Raw genomic sequence first — 17306 nt, 5'->3', positions numbered from 1 at the left:
TATGCTGTATGCTATGAACCACATGGAGTAACTCATTTAAATCATTTTACAGAGAACATTTGAATATCAGGGCCAGTTTGATATATTTTACTGAGTTATATACACTTCTCATTTTTTAGGTCAAAACATATTAAGACTTTTACATGGCTTGGCCAATGTAATTAAATGGCATTAATCCATCCATGGGATTTCTTAAGTTATTTATTTATTTATTTATTGAGACAGGGTGACTCTATGTAGTTTAGGAAGGCCTTGAGCTCACTTTGTAGCCCAAGCTAGTCTCGAACTCACAACAATCCTCCTGCCTCAGTCTCCCGAGTGCTAGGATTACAGGCATGAGCCACCACGCCTGGCTTAACCTTAAGTTCTTAGAAGCTCCAAACCCAGGTAATGTCTCCCAGAACTTGCAAGGTTTTCATCAGTAACAGAACCTACATAGCATTTTGTGGTACTAAATGAAAGATGACAGATAGCCAAGTAGTAGGACTATTATTAGATAAATTAGATAAAAATTTTAAGGTGATTTCTGATTATTCTTATAATTGCCTAACATTTATAAGTTGGTGATAGTATTTTGTTTCTTCAATTTCAGAAACAGTGTAGCTAAATATTTTAAATCAAATAAGCACTCACCAAACAATTTTTTATGAAAACAGCCACTCAAATGTATGATTAATGAAAGTAAAGTTTTTAATGTCATTGGGCAAACCAAAACAAATAATTTTCCACCATAAATATTATCACAAATAAACTCTTAAAATAAAATATTTCCTTCTTTTCTTCCCCCTGGTGACCTAGTGGTAATGTTCTACAGTGTTTTATGTTAGAAGACCTGGATTTCATTCCTGTTCTCGTTATCTCTCTCCCTGAGGCTGCAATGAATAAAATAAGAAATAAAATCACTACCCTGCATCTTACTGCTGTGGGCTGTCCACTTGTCAGATTTCATAAGTGTAGCTCAATAGGTCTGGCTAGTTAAAAGGGTGGAAGAGCTCGGAACTCAGCACCTTCCATGCTCCCAGTATTTCATCTTCCACAGAGTCTTGTCTCACAGTCATTATTGCACTTTCCTCTTTACTCTTTCATTGGAAAAAAAAAAGCCTTTAAACATGGATGCATCTCTAATTATTTAAATTAATGCATTTATTTCTTTTCCTTTTCCAATCCTAAAGAGTTTTGCTGAAAAGATATTTGATTGTATTCTTGAGAAGACAGTATCCAACTAGCAATGTTTTTTATGGTCTAAAAATTATTTTTTCAGAGACTTCTCATTTTAAATATCTCTTTTCTCTTTCTGTTTGTCATATAGCATTGCCCTTGTTTTACAAATGATGTATTGTAACACTGAAAATTATTTTTATGACAAAATAATGTAATTCTTTAAAGGTCCAGAATTACAGTTCTTTTCTTATTCCATTTAAAAGTTAGATTATGTACAATGTGCTTGGTAATTTTATTCATTTTTTTACTAGATGTGTGTATATATATATATATATATATATATATATATTCCTTCCAGAATATACACACATAGGTACTGACAGTATGGATACGTACATGCATGTGCATAGAAACACACAAACCCCCTTCTATTCTCTAACATACTGTCTGCACTGCCTGTCTTCCTCCTTTGCTTCCTTTCTCCCTTATTCCCTCCCTCCTTCGCTTCCTTCTTAGGAACATTTTTTTTCTAATGACATTTTACCTAGACCCTCAGTAAGTAAAAGAACGATACAAATAGCTGAGCTGCTGTGGTCCGCAGAAGGCTAATGATCATCTGCGTAATCTCTTCCTTGCTCTATGAGGTAAGACACCTTGAAAATACTAAAGTTGTAAGAGACATGTCTGCCTTGTTCAGTTTTACATTTGTCCATGTAACCCAAAATGTATAGTTGTCCATGTCTTCGCATACAGAGAATTCATACAAAATAACATAGTATAAAACTGATCTGATCAGAATGAGGCAGGCGTTTTAGGTCTTCAAAACCAAATAATAGGGAAGTCGCTAATGGCTGTCATAGAGTCTTTCGTTCTCTTCACAATAGCTGTCCACACTTTCATGTATATTGAAATTCGACAAAACAAAACAGGCAGGGGGAGGGGTTGCTTAGTTTCCCAGTGCTCCAGATCCCAGCATAACGCAGGTCCCAGTAAACACTGGTGGCTCCTGTCCTGGGCCACCGTAGCCTGCCATGCTCACAGCCACTCATGGTGTGGGTGTGGGGGTAGCTTCAAACTGTTTCTAATGAATTGACCATTCACTGCCCAAGTTCTAAATGGCCAACAGACCATAGAAAGACATCTTTTTAGGCTCCTGCTTGAAACCAATAGCGTCAGGAAGGCCAGTATAATTTAATTTTTAATGATAGATATGATGATTGGCTTGCAGTGTTTCTGCTATCTTAAGCTGGGAGTAGTTAGGTTCCCACACATTTCCTCTGTCCTTGAGAAAATTTGGCTTACCTTTTATTTTTTTAATTTTTGATTGATTGATTTTTTTTGAGATAGGGTCTTGCTCTGTACTTTAGGATGGCCTTGAACTCATGGTGACCCTCCTGCCTCAGCCTTCCAAGTACTGGGTTTATAAACCATCACACCTGGCACATACCTTTTTTTAGCCTTTAACCAATATGTATTCTTCAGCTTCAGGAAAAATATGTAAAATTCCCACTAAGTCTGATTCAGTTATCTATAACTGTCTCTAAAAATAGGTAGTTGGGGCTGGGGATATAGCTCAGTGACACAAGTACCTGCCTGACAAGCACAAGATCCTGAGTTCAATTCCCAGTACCAAAATAAAATAAAGCAAAATAAAATAGGTATTTTGCTGTTAGAACTTAGGAATATTTAGAGGATATAAATAGCAACCTGTTTCCTTCTTTTTACCAGTTCTTTCTATCTTATTCGGTCACTTGTTTTATTTCTTACCTATTAATTGTCTAGCAAAATGACCTTAAGCCTATCAAAACAAAATCATTCCCATATCTAGTGAAACCAAAAGATACAAACCTTGAGGATACTGAAGTATTATTGTTGACACATTTTTACTGACAGACCTTCAACTATCAAAACCTGCCTATGTTCATATGTTTTATTGTTAACCACAGAGTTTACTTTTTAAAAAGTTTTGCAATGTAATTAGTTTGATATCAGCTGAAAAGGGAAACTTTCTAAATCTCTCTGATTGTACTGAAATAGAAAGAAGAGAAGCCTCCCAGGGGTCTTTCATTTTTTTCATTTTGTTTTCCTGTTGTTGTTTGATGATCAGGGAAGAAAAGGATCAGTGGTTGAAATTGATAAATATTCCAACAAATTGGAATATTTATTCACTGTGTGTTTGTATTGCTTTGTTAAATTCTATTTTAAGCCTATCAAAGTCATCTCTTGTAAGTATTAAGTGCTTGTATTTTATGTAATTCCATTCCATATATAACTTGTCAGATAACAAGAGAATACAAAAAGTGTCAGATCTCTCAATTTTTCCAAGTTTCCAGCCTCAAGCCCTTCTTCGCCCAGGGCCTTTCTTTAGAACACAGTGGGTTGGGCGGCTGCTCTGCTAATTGTTGGAGCCCCTCCACCATCCTTCTTGAGTCCCACGTGCTTATTCACCTACTCAGGCCAGTGTTGTTGTCTGTGGTCACTAAAGTGACAGGAGATCCCCAGAGAGCCACCTCCCTGATACCGAGCTGACCCGCCCACATGTGCAGTCGCTTCTCTCAAGTCCTACACAGGGCACTTGAAAGTGCACAAACCTGGGCCCCTTCCTAGTTGTAGGAACTTTTTCACCCTCAAAATTAGCTTTTCCTTTCAGCGCTTTCACTTATACTCAGGTTTTCTTTTCTATCCTTTTTTCTTCATGCACAAATGAAACCAAATAGCTTTTTATAACTAGTAAATACTGAATACTTCTGTACCATACCACGTTTCTCTCAAGCAGTAAGAAATAATCAGTGCAGCAGGTTTTCATGCTGGACATGGTTGTGTACTCCTATAATGCCAGCACTCAGGAGACCGAGGCAGGAGGACTGCCATGAGTTCATGGCCAGCCTGGACTGCGAGAATATGTTTATGTCCCAGTATGCATATATAGCATTCAAGTATATATATGAATAGATTAAAAATACTATTTGAATTAGATTATATATATGTAAAAGTGGAAGACACAAGATAATCCTTTGATAGATTTTTGTTTAATCTTAATCATTTTCTAAAAGAATTAATGGAATTATGGTTAGGGTGGATGTTTGTCAACATATTTATTCCACTAATACTCTAACATTGCTTTCACAACATTCAAAGACTGTGTTTCACAGAAAATAAAGAAGCCTTTTACCATTTTTCTTGTGATAAATAATTGGGGGTTTTTTTGAGGCAAAGGCTCACTGTGTAGTTTGGCCTAGCCTTGAGTTCACTAGGTAGCCCAGGCTGACCTTGAACTCCTGGTGATCCTCCTGCCTCAGCCTCCCATGTGCTGTGATTACTGGTATGTGCCATCACATCCGGCCCTGTGATGACTATTTGACTTTAACTTTTTAGTTGTGAATTTATTTTCCTCTTACAAACTTTTACAATGGAAACAGTTCACAGTTTTGAGAACATCAAGATAATATTGATAATTGAGTCTTCAAAGTGATTAAGCTTGCAACCTTATAACTGATTGCTACCACACTACCTGCTCTCTTCTGCCTAGAATGTTATCACATCTGTATTGTTTTGAAATGTGAGGATGCTTTCTACTCCCTAACAACTATATGCTACATGTACTAGTCAAGTATCACATTACCGAGTAACTGAACACTGTTTTCCTGTTTTTTCTCTGGATCCCTAAATGAATCGCTTTTGTCTTTGGTAAAATTGTAGTGTTATACAAAGCAGACACTTAAATAAATCAAATTTTATTTTTGCAGAGAGAAAGGAAATCTTAGAAGGGACAAATCTTAGTATAATAAGTGCTTTCCTAGCTGGGCATGGTGGTATACACCTGATATTGGATTTTTCAAAACACTGGAGGTGGAAGCAGAGAGATCACTGCGAGTAAAAGGCTGGGCTCCATGGTGAGTTCAAGGCTGACATGAACTCTGTCTCAGGAAGAGAGAAAGGAACAAAGAAAGAATAAATAAATGTTTTCCAAAATTATAATTTTTTTAATTCTTAAAATATAACTTAGATATACTTGGAGAGAAAGTTTTATTTACGTCTCTGTTATTCACTTATACTGTAAGGTAGTCTATATTCAGTAGTGCAGGATTTAGTTTTTGTATTGTTTGCTCTGTATTCATTCTTCTCAGTTATATAACTTTTTAGGAAGAAACTGAGATATAATTCTTAGGTTTTTATTACTTAGTCATTTACGTTCCACCTCTACTCTGTTATAAACAACCTTATGGTTTAGTTCCTGCCCTTTTAAATCTGTATATCTAGTGTGTAGTGTATAGAGGATAAATATAAATTGCACTGAATTGTTGAATTAAACTGATTGTTCTAATTTACTTCATTCAGTCACTGGGTCATTCCACAGTATCTTTTATGTGTTTTGTCTTTCAGAGAACTGTCTTTTTCTAAGTTTCTGGAAATGCTTTTCCATATTCTCAACTAGTGGTGGGGTAAAGCTGAAATATTCTGGTAGAACAATTGGTAATGATTGAGGAAATAGTAACATCCTTATATCTAAATAAAGTACCCAGCAGGCTAGAGTGTGCTCTCAAATACTATTTTATCCACTGGGGTTTGTCAGGTTGTTACTGGGTCTGACAAGGCCTCCCAACAGGGACCTCCTCTCCCTCTCCCCTGGTGAAGTAGGTAGTGGATTCACTGACATCACCAAAAAAGGGACAGTGGGGAGATGTGTCACTATGAGGGTAAGAAAGATTTATCTTTTAGAAAAGAAGAAAGATTTATTGGACAAAATTTAAAAGTAAGGGAAAATAGGTAAAGCCTGAGTAGCTGGAATGGGTTCACTCTGAAGTAGTGGTTCAGCCTGATCCACTCATCAAAGCATGAGGTCTGCTGAGGTGGACTAGTGTTCAGTTGACCCTTATCTCAGTTCTGGTTTCCATAGCTCTAGAAGGATCCTTGTGGCTCGACAGGTAATTATATTGAAGAGTTTGAGGAGTGTTGGCATTAAATCTTCTCTAAATTTCTTGAATTCTGCACTGAATCCCTCATGATCTGGGCTTTTCTTTGTTGGTAAGTTTTTAATCACATTCTCAATTTCAATAGCTGATATTGGATTATTCAAAATTGTTATATCTTCTGGTTGAGCTTTGGTTGTTCATATATTTCTAGAAATCTGCCCACCCTATGTGAGTAAAGATTTTCAAAGTAGGGGTATTCGTGATCTTTTGAATTCCCGTGGGATCTGTATTAATTTCTTTCTTTTCAGTCCTTATTGTGTGATTTTGAGTTTTTTCTCTTTTTTTGATAAGGTTAGAGATTTATCAACTTTGTGTATTCTCTCAAAAAAAAAAAAAAACCCAGCTCTTTGATTTCTATGTTTTTTTTTTTTCTGTCTCAGTTGCGTTCATTTCTGCCCTGATCTTTATAATTTCCTCTCTTCTATGAGCTTTGGGTTTGACTTGTTCTTCTTTTGCTAAAAGTTTGAAATGTAGCATTAAGTTGTTTATTTGTGCTTGTTCTGTTTTTTGATGTGACAATTTATTGCTATATATTTCCCTCTTAGGACTACTTTCATTGCGTCCCACAGGTTTCAGTATGTTATATCTGCATTTTCATTGAATTGTAAGTATTACTTAATTTCTTCTTTAATTTCACTTGTAACCCATTGATTATTCAGGAGGTTATTTAATTTCCATGTATTTATGCAGGTTTTGCAATTTCTTTTGCCATTAATTTCCAATTTCAGTGCACTATGGTCTGATAATATGCATGGGATAATTTCAATCCCTTTACATTTACCTAAGAATGTTTTATGGGTTAATATATGACTGTTTTGGAGAATGTCCTATGTGCAGCTGAGAAGAATGTGTATTCTGATGTGGTTGGGTAGAATATTCTGTAAACATCTACTAAGTCCATTTGCTCACAGGTTTGATTCAGTTCTGTTATTTGTTTGCTGACTTTTTGTCTAGTTGATCTATCTCTGTGACAATGGGATATTAAGGTCTCCTATTACAATTATGTTGTTGCTTATTTGGTTTTTCATATTTATTAGTATTTGTCTTAGATAGTTGGGTGCTCCTGTATTTGGTGCATATGTGTCTATGATTGCTAGCTCTTCTTTATGAATTATTCCTTTGACAAGTATGTGATGACCTTCTTTATCTCTTTTCATCATTTTGGTTTGAAGTTCACAATGTCTGCACATAGAATAGCTAGCCCTGCTTTTTTCTGGGTTCCTGTTGCTTGGAATATTGTTTTCCATCCTTTGACTTTTAGTCTATGAGTTTCCTTTTGAGTCAAATGGGTTTCTTGTATACGGCATATACATTGTGAAATCCTGTTTCTTGGATCCATTCTGTCAATCTATTTCTTTTAATAAGTGAATTGAGGCCATTTGCATTGCTGGATATAACTGATATGTACTGTCTTTTTTCTTCTGTTGCTTTTCTGCTTTCCCCTCTTATTTAATTGTCTGCAATGTCTGGTGGTTTCTTCCTGTTGTTCTGGAAGTTATAGTCATTTTTATATCTATCTAATAGGTCTTCGAGAACTCTTTCTAAAAGTGTTGGTTTGGTGGGCATGAATTTCTTCAGTTGTTCTTTGTCTTGGAAATATCTTATTTCTCCATTAAATTTCAAAGAAAGTTTTGCAGGGTACATCAATCTGGGTTATAAGCTGTTTTCCTTCAGGCCTTGAAACACCCTCCTCTAAGCCTGTCTTAACTTGAGGGCTTGTGCTGAAGAGTCTGCCGGGATTTGATGAGTTGTGTCTTTTCTCTAACAGCTTTTAGTATTCTGTTTTTATGCTGTATGTCTGAGATCTTAATTATTATATGTCTAGGTGTAGATTTATGTTGGTTGTGACTGTTTGGTGTTCTATATGCCTCACTTATCTGCATATCAGATTCCTTCCCCATTTTGGGGGAATTTTCTACTATTACTTCTGTAAATAGTCTACCAATGTCATTCACGTTAACTCCTACATCCTCATTGATGCTTACTAGTTTTACATTATTTCTCTTGGAATCATCTTGAAGCTGCTGAGTTGTCATTTCATACTGCTTTGTTATTTTTAAAAGTTCTGTCCTTTCATGATCACTAGCTATAATCCTGTCCTCAAGGTCTAAAATTCTATCCTTAGCTTCATTTAAGTGATTTTGCCAGCTTTCAATAGAATTTTTTTCTTTCTTGGATATCTCTTTGAATTTTTTTCATGCGTTCTGCTTGTTTTCTATATTGTTCACTCAGGGAAGTTTCCCATGCTCCTGTACTTTTTTTTTTTTTAATCTATTTCTTTTTTAGCTATGCTGAGCAACTCCTTCAAAAGGTTATCATTTCTGTCTTTACATGAGAAACTATTTCTAATTTGATTTCCTCTATAGCCTCATGGATTTGTTTATTTCACTTGCTTTTCAGAGATTTCAAGTGTATGACTTTTAAAGTCCTCTATTTCAATGTCTCCTGTACTTGCTCCTTATAGACTAGATTGCATTTTGCTTTTTCATTTTGTCATTTTCACCTTTCAGGCTAATATTTGGTCTTTCAATCCCACTAGTCTCAACTGTCAGTTGTGTGTATCTTAGGGTCCTACAGCATAGTTGATATTTGTCCAATTGCTGGGTACCACAATGAAGAGGAGGACCAGTCACCTGAATTCTTCCTGCAGGGCCTGTTGAGTGAGTCCTGTATTCTTTCTAGGCCGACAAACCTAAGAGTATTGATGTAAGTCATGCCTAAGTTCCTGCTGTTACTATGTCTTCAGGTTGTTCTAGGTCACCAAATCTCGCTGTCTATAATGTTTGTCTTGGCTAGGACCCTACTGTGTCACTGGGTGTCTCATAAGCCCTTTTAACTTTTTCCAGGTTGGGGAATGCCTAATTGGCACACTCCTCAACCCACCTGATGTTCTCTGTGTGGAGGAAGGACTCCCCACACTCTTGCAAACTTGTCAAGGTCCTACAGGTAGAGGGAACTGTGCTACTGCCCCTGTTTACCTACTGAAGACCTCTATTTTAGGGACAAACTCACAGCACTGACAGAAGCCTGCAGAGGTCCTCTGTTTAACGAGGGGTTGCTTAGTCTCCCATCAACCCAGCAAGCTTAATCCACTGCAGTCCAAGGTTCTGGGAGGAGGAGTGGCAGCCAAAGATCAACAGCAATACTAGGTCCGGGCGGGGGGGGGGTCCCCAAGGTGGAAGTTCGGGATCTGAAAGGTGGGAGGGCCAAGACATTATTAAAGAGAGGAAAGACTTACTATGATTTTGATTCATGGTCCAGACCATAGTTGCTTGGTTGCATTGAGTTTGGATTTGCAGTGAGGCTATACATCATGATAGGAGAACATGGAAGGGAACACTGCTCATCTCATGGCAGTAGAAGGACAAAGGCAAGGCTGGGATCCTGGTGTCCACTTCAAGAGTATGCCCTGATGACCTCCCTTTCCTCAAAAAATATGAGAGAGGAGTTTGTGTGACTGATTTCACTAATACCTACAACTTGTTGAAATCCACCATTTCAACAGTCTTACAGAGAAAAGATTTGTGTAAGGAAGCTAGTGTTGCTAAAGATGTTTCTCAAATTAGTCAACAGTGTTAGACGAAGTAGAAAGGCTGTCATTAATATGGATAAATAAAAAGCAGATGATAGGTTGTAGCCTATCTGAGGCTATAATCTGTGAAAAAGTTAGGGCTAGAAATGTAGATCTTGTAAAGGCTAATCCATTAACAAGTGATACTAGTGCCTGTAAGGGGTGGTTTCACAATTTTAAAGTGAAAACGGGGATTCATAGTGTAACTAGGCATGGCTAATAGCCAGTGCTGATAAAAGGCTGATTAAAATTACATATACTTAGGTAAATGGATGCAACTTGAAACTATACTCACAAGTGAAATAAATCAGACATGCATGTGTAAACATCATATTGTCTCACTAGTGTGAGAAGCTAAGCAAAACTTTATATGTATGTATGTAAAAATATACATATATATATATCAAACATAGTTAAGATAATTATACTACTGATTTCTCTGAGTTTGTTGAAGAGAAAGATTTGTGCTGGTATTGTTCAGACAACTGAATGCAGATGTCTTGAGCTATGGGTGACTGGTTTGGGGATGGCAATGTACAATGTATGTACCATCGTTGTCCCCTAATTTGCTGTGTTTTGAAATTTTTGTTCTCTTTGAAATAAAAGAGGTTTGGGGAAAAAATTACATATACCACTTTGAAACAATGACACAAAGAAATGGCTTTTGCTGTCACCAAGTTTTCAACTGATGAAATGGGCATTTCTGGAAGAAAATGTCCAGTAGAACATACATTACTCAAGAAGGTAGGAAAACGCCGACCTTATTGCTATGTGCTAATGTGAATGGTGACCTCATGATAAAGCTTCTCTTGGTTTATCACTGAGATACCTATAGTGTTCAGAAAACAAAATCATGAAGAATTGGCTAGGGGTCATGTGGAAAACTAATGCAAAAGACTGGGTTACAAGAGCACTTTTTCTTGAGTGGATCAAGGAGGCTTTCTGTCCTCTACTAAGAAATATCTAGGGGACAAAGATTTACCACTCAAGGCTCTCCTCATCATGGACAAAGCTCCTGCTCACCCATGAGATTAGGAAAAACTGGCTGAAGAATTCCCATGGTTCTCAATCAAGTTCTTCCCACCTAATACAACTCTACTGCACTCTATGGACCAGCAGGTTATGGCTAACTTTAAGAAACTGTATACCAAGGAAATGTTCCTGATGTGCTTCCAGATGATCTCAGGTATAGATTTTACCCTTAAGAGTGCTGGAAGGGTTACAGCAATATTCTTTCCTGGATGGGGTTAATTGAGAAATCCTGGGCCAGTGTCTCTAAGGACACTTAGATCTTCATGGAAGAAAGTGTGGTCTAAAATTGTACAAGAAAGAGACTCTAAATACTGTGTAGAGGAGCACAAGCCTTCAGCTGACCCTGTGGTTGATGCCACTATTACTATAGCAGAGCCTATAGGCCTGCAGGTAGACAGTGGTCAGCTTGAGGAACTGGTGGAGTAACATTCAAAAGAATTGTTTACAGAGGAACTTCAGCAGTTTCTGGCTAAGCCACAGAAAATGGCAGCTGAGGATCTTTCTGAAGAGGAGGAGGATCTTTTTGAAGAATAAAGGAAATCCTGAAAAACTGGACAGAGCTACAATCATTTGTAGAGAAGATGCACGGAAAGAAAAAAGCCTGTCATATTCACTTTGCTTAACGACCGTGTCACGTCATACTACAGAATAGCGTTAAAGAAAAGACAGAAACAGTTTTGTTTTGTTTTGTTTTTAAGTTCTGAAAAGGTTGAGACCTACTGAGCCACAAGCAGGTCCCGGTGGGCTCTAGACTCTCACAGAGAAAAGGCAGCAGAGAGCCAGATTTCCAGTGTTCTTATGGAAGGAGGGAACTCTCCTTCCAAACCATAACCACCTTCTATTTCATCCTCTCTTCCTGCAATCCAGAGATCTCAACCTGAATGATGAATTCAGTATGAAACTGTTGTTTTTGGTAAACTAGGCATGTTTTATAATTTCTTGGTGAATATGCTAGGAAAATTATTGGTGTTTCTGGGAAGTTACATTATATAACCTTATTTTATTATGAAAAGATTAATTGAGGGATTCTTTGGGAGGTTCAGAATGCATTGTGGGTATTTCCATCATTTTTTATGGGGAAAAAATAGCCTTACAGCCAACTTGAGTTACAACCAATCCTTGCAAGTGAATTGAGCTCGTAAATCAAAGGTCCACTGCATGATGGTCTTTCTTTTCTTGTTTAGGGTTTGTCTTTGGGATTAGGTTAACACTGACCTTGTGGAATCTGTTAAGCAGCATTGCCTTATCTTCAGTAAGATGCTGAGAGGGATTGAGTTTATTTCCATCTCTCTCTCTTTTTTTTTTTTTCTTTTTTGGTACTGGGGATCGAACTCACAATCTCACATTTGCCAGGCAGGCCCTCAAACCACTGAGTTCTTGTCCCCAGCTGGTCCCCTCTTTTTTTCTTTGTGATTTGTCATTTTGAGTTTGTAAGTTTTATCTTTTTTTTTTTTCCAGTTTTATCTTTGTAAAGTACTTTTTGTTTCATTAATTCTTTAGTTTTCCTGTTTTCTATTTCATTTTCACTGCTCTCATCTTTTGCTAGCATGGGGCTTAGTTTGATCTTTTCCTAGTTATTTATGATTAAAATTTAAATTATTGATTTGAGATATTTTTATTACTGTAGGTACTTACTACTATAAGTTTCCCTCGTGTGCCAATATCACTGTATCCATAAAGTTTGGTGTGTTTTAGTTGTAGTTTCATTTGTCTGTAAGTATTTTCTAACTTCCCTTTTCATTTTGCTTTCACTCATTCATTGTGTAAGAATAAGTTTTTAAATTTCCATACAGTTGTGATTTTTTTTCTAGTTTTCCTTCTGCTATTGATTTTCAACTTCATTCCTAGAGACTATGCTTTATTGACAGCTGTTTTGTGGCCTAATATATTTTATTATCCAGAGAATATTTCTTGTGCACTTGAAAAGAATGGGTGTTATTCAGTCATTGGATGGTTTGTTGTGTAGAGATATCCTTTAGGTCTAATTTGTTATAGTGCTGTTCAAGTCTTGACATCCTTATTTACCATCTGTTTTAGCCATATCGAAAATTGGGTATTTTAGTTGGGCGTGGTGGCTCACGCCTGTAATCCCAGCACTTGGGAGGCTGAGGAGAGAGGATTGTTGTGAGTTCAAGACCAGCCTGGGCTACAAAGTGAGCTCAAGGCCAGCCTGAACTGCATAAAAAGACAAAAAAAAAAAAAAAAAAAAAAAAATTGGGTATTAAAGTCTCCAACTATTACTATAGAACTGTCTTACTTCAATCTGTCAATGTTTATTTCATGTATTTTGGACTACGTTGCTTGGTTGTATGTATATGTATTAATCTTTGATGAATCAATTCCTTTATAAGTATATAATTTCCTTTGTTTCTTCAACCCTCTTTGACTTAATGTTTATTTTGGATCAGTATTCCAAATTGTCCCCAGACAGGTTAGAACAGATAAGCACAATAACTTATAAATAGGATCTACTGCCTCTAAGCCCAGGGACCAAGCTCCTATCTTGGGAATTCAGACTGCTGAATCGAGTTGGGATGGAGCAAGGCAAGGAGAAGTGTCATGAAGCCTTTCTACCATTTTAGTTGACTTTCCCCTTATTTAACATTTTCTTCACTGCTATAACCCTTTGTGTTCCAGAGTTCTGGCAAAGTTGGGCCAGACAGTACTGTAGACGGTTGGTTGCTTAGAGCCTCTTTGGTACTGTCACTCCCCTGAGTGGAATTGATAAGTATAGCTTTTAATCCCAAGGAGAAAACAGCAGGAGAAATAAAAATTGAAAGTGCTGAAAGGGGATGGTAAAGGACCAAAACCTTATAAGAAACTGTAAAAGAGAGGGCTAAAACCCACTCTGGGGAAATTTTAAGTGACTGTGTGAAAGTAATAGCCATTATCTTTGTTAAGGGGTTTTGTTTGTTTGTTTGTTTTTTTATCTTTTTCTTTTTTATCGGTACCGGGGATCGAACTCACGACTGCCTGCTTGCAAGGCAGGCGCTTATGCCGCTGAGCTAAATCCCCAGCCCCTTGTTAAGGGTTTTGAAAAGCTCAGTGAACAATTAATGAATTCTAACTATGTGGTATTTTTATTACTACCTTGCTAGTCCTTCCCTAGAAACATAGTCTAAAGATGACAATGTATACCACACAGTATGAAAGTAAAATAATGCACTTATGCAGAGACACAGCAGGGGACAAGGAGTGACACTTCCCCCAGTGTGGAGAGTGAAGAGTTAACCAAGCAGCAGAAAGAGAAGGGACCTAAGAATGCTGCATGTTTAACCTGTGTCTCTGTGTCCCAGAAGCCTCCTGTTTATTTGTCCCTGTCACCGTCAAGCAACATTCTCCTTGTTACTACTATACCTCTTGTAGACAAGATGGAAATCAAACTGTGGAGTGAAAACAGTCGATCATTTTGCCTGTCATCTTTAATACAGCTTTTTAATTATTGAAATAAAAATGTGGATTGGGCAGTGGTTTTTTTTTTGCAAGATGAGGATAATAGGATTGTTTTGATGATTGTATCAGGTACTACATGGAAAACATCTTGAACTTGGCATGCAATAAGTATTAGGAAAATTCTTAATTAGCAGATAAAGAAAGTCCACTTAACAGTGACACAGCTCTGAAATAAGCTATAATTGTATGAATCCTTTGTTTATTCTTATTTTTCCATTTCCATCTCTGTTTGGATATTTTGAAGGAAAGTGGGAGAATATTTGTAGCCCTGATACTATTTATCTCACTATTTGCCTTAAGAAATATTAGAGAATAATTATAATTTATTATTTTTACATGTTCATATTAATCCCTATTTATAATATTTTAACATCCCTAATTCTACAATTACATCTATTTTATTATCCCTAGTGTCATTTATTATATGTCTCTTGTTATTCTTGACAAATAACTGGCACATGACTTGATTTCTCAAATCACTTTTTGTTATTTCACATTTTATTAATATTTTTTAGTTTTTTTGAGACAGGGTCTCACTATGTAGTTCAGCTGGTCTTGAACTCATTATATAACCCAGGCTGGCCTTTGAGGTGTTCTTCCTGCCTTAGCCTCCCAACTGCGGGGATTGCAGGCATGTACTACCATGCCCATACATATTTACTTTTGAAGTATTTGTATTGCATTGGTGGAGCTGATGTCTCAGTTTTTCTTTTTAAATTATAGTCATTAGTTGCCTTCCATCATCTTTGGGTTCCTGCCTTCTTCCTGCATTTACCTCTGGATTAATCTTATCTAACACCAAGATCTTACATACTATTGTTATGTTAGTCACTCCCAGGAATATGCATGGGATTTCCGTGGACTGCAGACATTTATGCCTACTACATCTCTAATTCAACATGCTGCTTTTTCTCTAAACTTTCCCTCCTTTTTTTTTTTTTTTACTATATTCTCATTTTGCCCCTCTGAGAGTTTGTACTTATACACTGTTTCTTTTAATGATTACTATGAAACAAAATATTCATTAATATGAACATTTTCCCCTAAATAATCCAAAACCCTTGGAATGCTGTAACTTCTGATTTCTTTATTGTTCTATTATATTGATTAAGTATTTTAATTCTATTACAATTTTAATATTGCAAGAGCACCATTTTACTTACTGTTGCTCTTCTATTCTCCTTTTTGGTCAGGTTTTTTTTTTTTTTTTTTTTAAGAGAATAAAACAAAACCCATCAAAACAAACCAGTGCAAGAGATACAGGACTTCAAAACATCATGAAATCAACAATAATTACCATAATGCCTTTTGATGTCTTCAGCATAGCTGCAGATAACTTTGGGCATAGTAAAAAATCAAACAAGAGAATAGAGTAGAAACAATAAAAACAGGACAATGAATGCAGTAAAGGACTTCAAAACAAGCCAATAGTAAATCCAAAATTGCTACCATAATATATCTTGCTGTTTTTGAAATAGCTTCTCCTTGCCATCAGATTTAACACAATCAAACAAAACAAAAAAGAGTGAAACCCAACCAAACAAAACAATGGAAACGATATAGGGAACGAGCAATGGCCGCAATTCTCAGAAAGAGATTCCCCCCTAGATACCACCCTACCCACTGACATCCTCCAAACCTATGATCAGACCACTGGCCCTAGACCTGCAGTTAGTGAAACACCAAAGCACCACAGGCATCCGATTGCATTTCACCTCCGATAGCCATCTGATCACAGCCTGTATTTCTCCTGATAACACTAGTTGCCCACAGGAGTTGTGAGGTTGGGGTCTGGTATTTCTTGTCTGCCAGCCCGGGCACCAGAAAGGGACTGGGTCTGGCCATTCCCAGTCCAGCCGCAGCCTGCTTATGTAGCTGGTTCCCAGACTAGGCTTGTTTGCTGGTGCAGCCATTTGTTCTCTGTGCCTCCAGCCTGTCAATGCTTTTTTCAGATTTCTATTGAGAATCATCCCCCCCCCCCTTTTTTTTTGTAGTACTGGGAATCGAACTCAGGACCTTACACTTGTCAGGCAGGCATTTGTGTCACTGAGCTATATCCCAGGCCCATGAATCATCTTTTTTTTTTTTTTTTTTTTTGTCTTTTTCCTTTTTATCGGTACCAGGGATCGAACTCACGACTGCCTGCTTGCAAGGCAGGCGCTTATGCCGCTGAGCTAAATCCCCAGCCCCTAAATCATCTTTTTTTTTTTAAATCCTGAGTTTTTATCCTTTAGTCTTAGCTTTCATTAAAGTTTCTATCATTGGGAAAATGCTGAGGTTTTATTTATGTGACTACCTTGGATTTCATTTATACAAAAGATTTTTCTGGGGAATTCTTGGTTGGCAATTATCTTCTCCCAATGCATTAATTTCATGTCCTCTGGCTTTGATTTTTTTTCCCATCATGCTGTTTTGAAATTTACTTGACTTTTGTTCTCCTTTGAATTTTTAACAGAAACTCTTTGTTCTGTGTTCCCCATGGTCACCTTCACCTGCATTTGAATGTCTGAATCTTTGTTTATCTTTCTGGGAATTTTTTTCCCATTCCCCTCTTCCCATCAGTCTTCCTCACCTCGATTTATAAAACTTTGTTTTTGTTTTCCTTCTATTGTTTTGTTTTTACATCCTTAATCCCCTTTATTTCCCTGACCTTTCTTCCTTGTTCCGCTTGCCACTTGAACATTTTCTTCTTACTTCTCAGTATCTCTCCTCCATTTTGGTCCTTAATTTATCCATTGAGTTTCTCACACAAGAGAAACAAAATATTTAAACTGGTGTCCAATTTATTTTACTTAAAATTATATTCTTAAGATGCATCCACTTACCTAAGAATGTCTCAAATATGCCCTTCTTTATAGCAGGGTAGTGCTCAATTGTATATAAAAAACACATTTTATGGAAATTTATTGAGCCATTTGAATTGGAGATTGGTGCCTTTTTCAGGTATAGGAGACCTCAGTTATTCTTATTTTCTCTCTCTCTCTGTCTCTGTTTCTGTCTCTGTCTGTTTTTTGTTTTGAGACAGGTTCTCCCTGTGTTGTTTAGCCTGATCTTGAGCTCACTGCAGCCCAGGCTGACTTTGAACTAACAGCAATCCTTGAACTCGTGGCAGTCTT

General features: G+C 36.9%; 1 protein-coding gene and 1 pseudogene across 3 annotated transcripts in view; one reads left to right on the top strand and one right to left on the bottom strand.

Moving 5' to 3' along the window:
* The window catches only part of Dnajc1 (DnaJ heat shock protein family (Hsp40) member C1), a 200852-nt gene that overhangs the window by 124177 nt on the left and 59369 nt on the right, over positions 1–17306 (top strand). The gene's annotated exons all lie outside the window — the stretch shown is intronic.
* LOC111755228 (small nucleolar RNA SNORA2/SNORA34 family) lies at positions 2231–2346 on the bottom strand (annotated as a pseudogene).

Source organism: Cavia porcellus, unplaced genomic scaffold (genome assembly GCF_034190915.1).
Source record: "Cavia porcellus strain 051 isolate PalLab524CR breed Dunkin Hartley unplaced genomic scaffold, mCavPor4.1 scaffold_27, whole genome shotgun sequence".
In the NCBI taxonomy this organism is placed as follows: Eukaryota; Metazoa; Chordata; class Mammalia; order Rodentia; family Caviidae; genus Cavia; species Cavia porcellus.
Note: the sequence above shows the minus strand (reverse complement) of the source record. Positions and strands in the feature narration are given on the sequence as shown.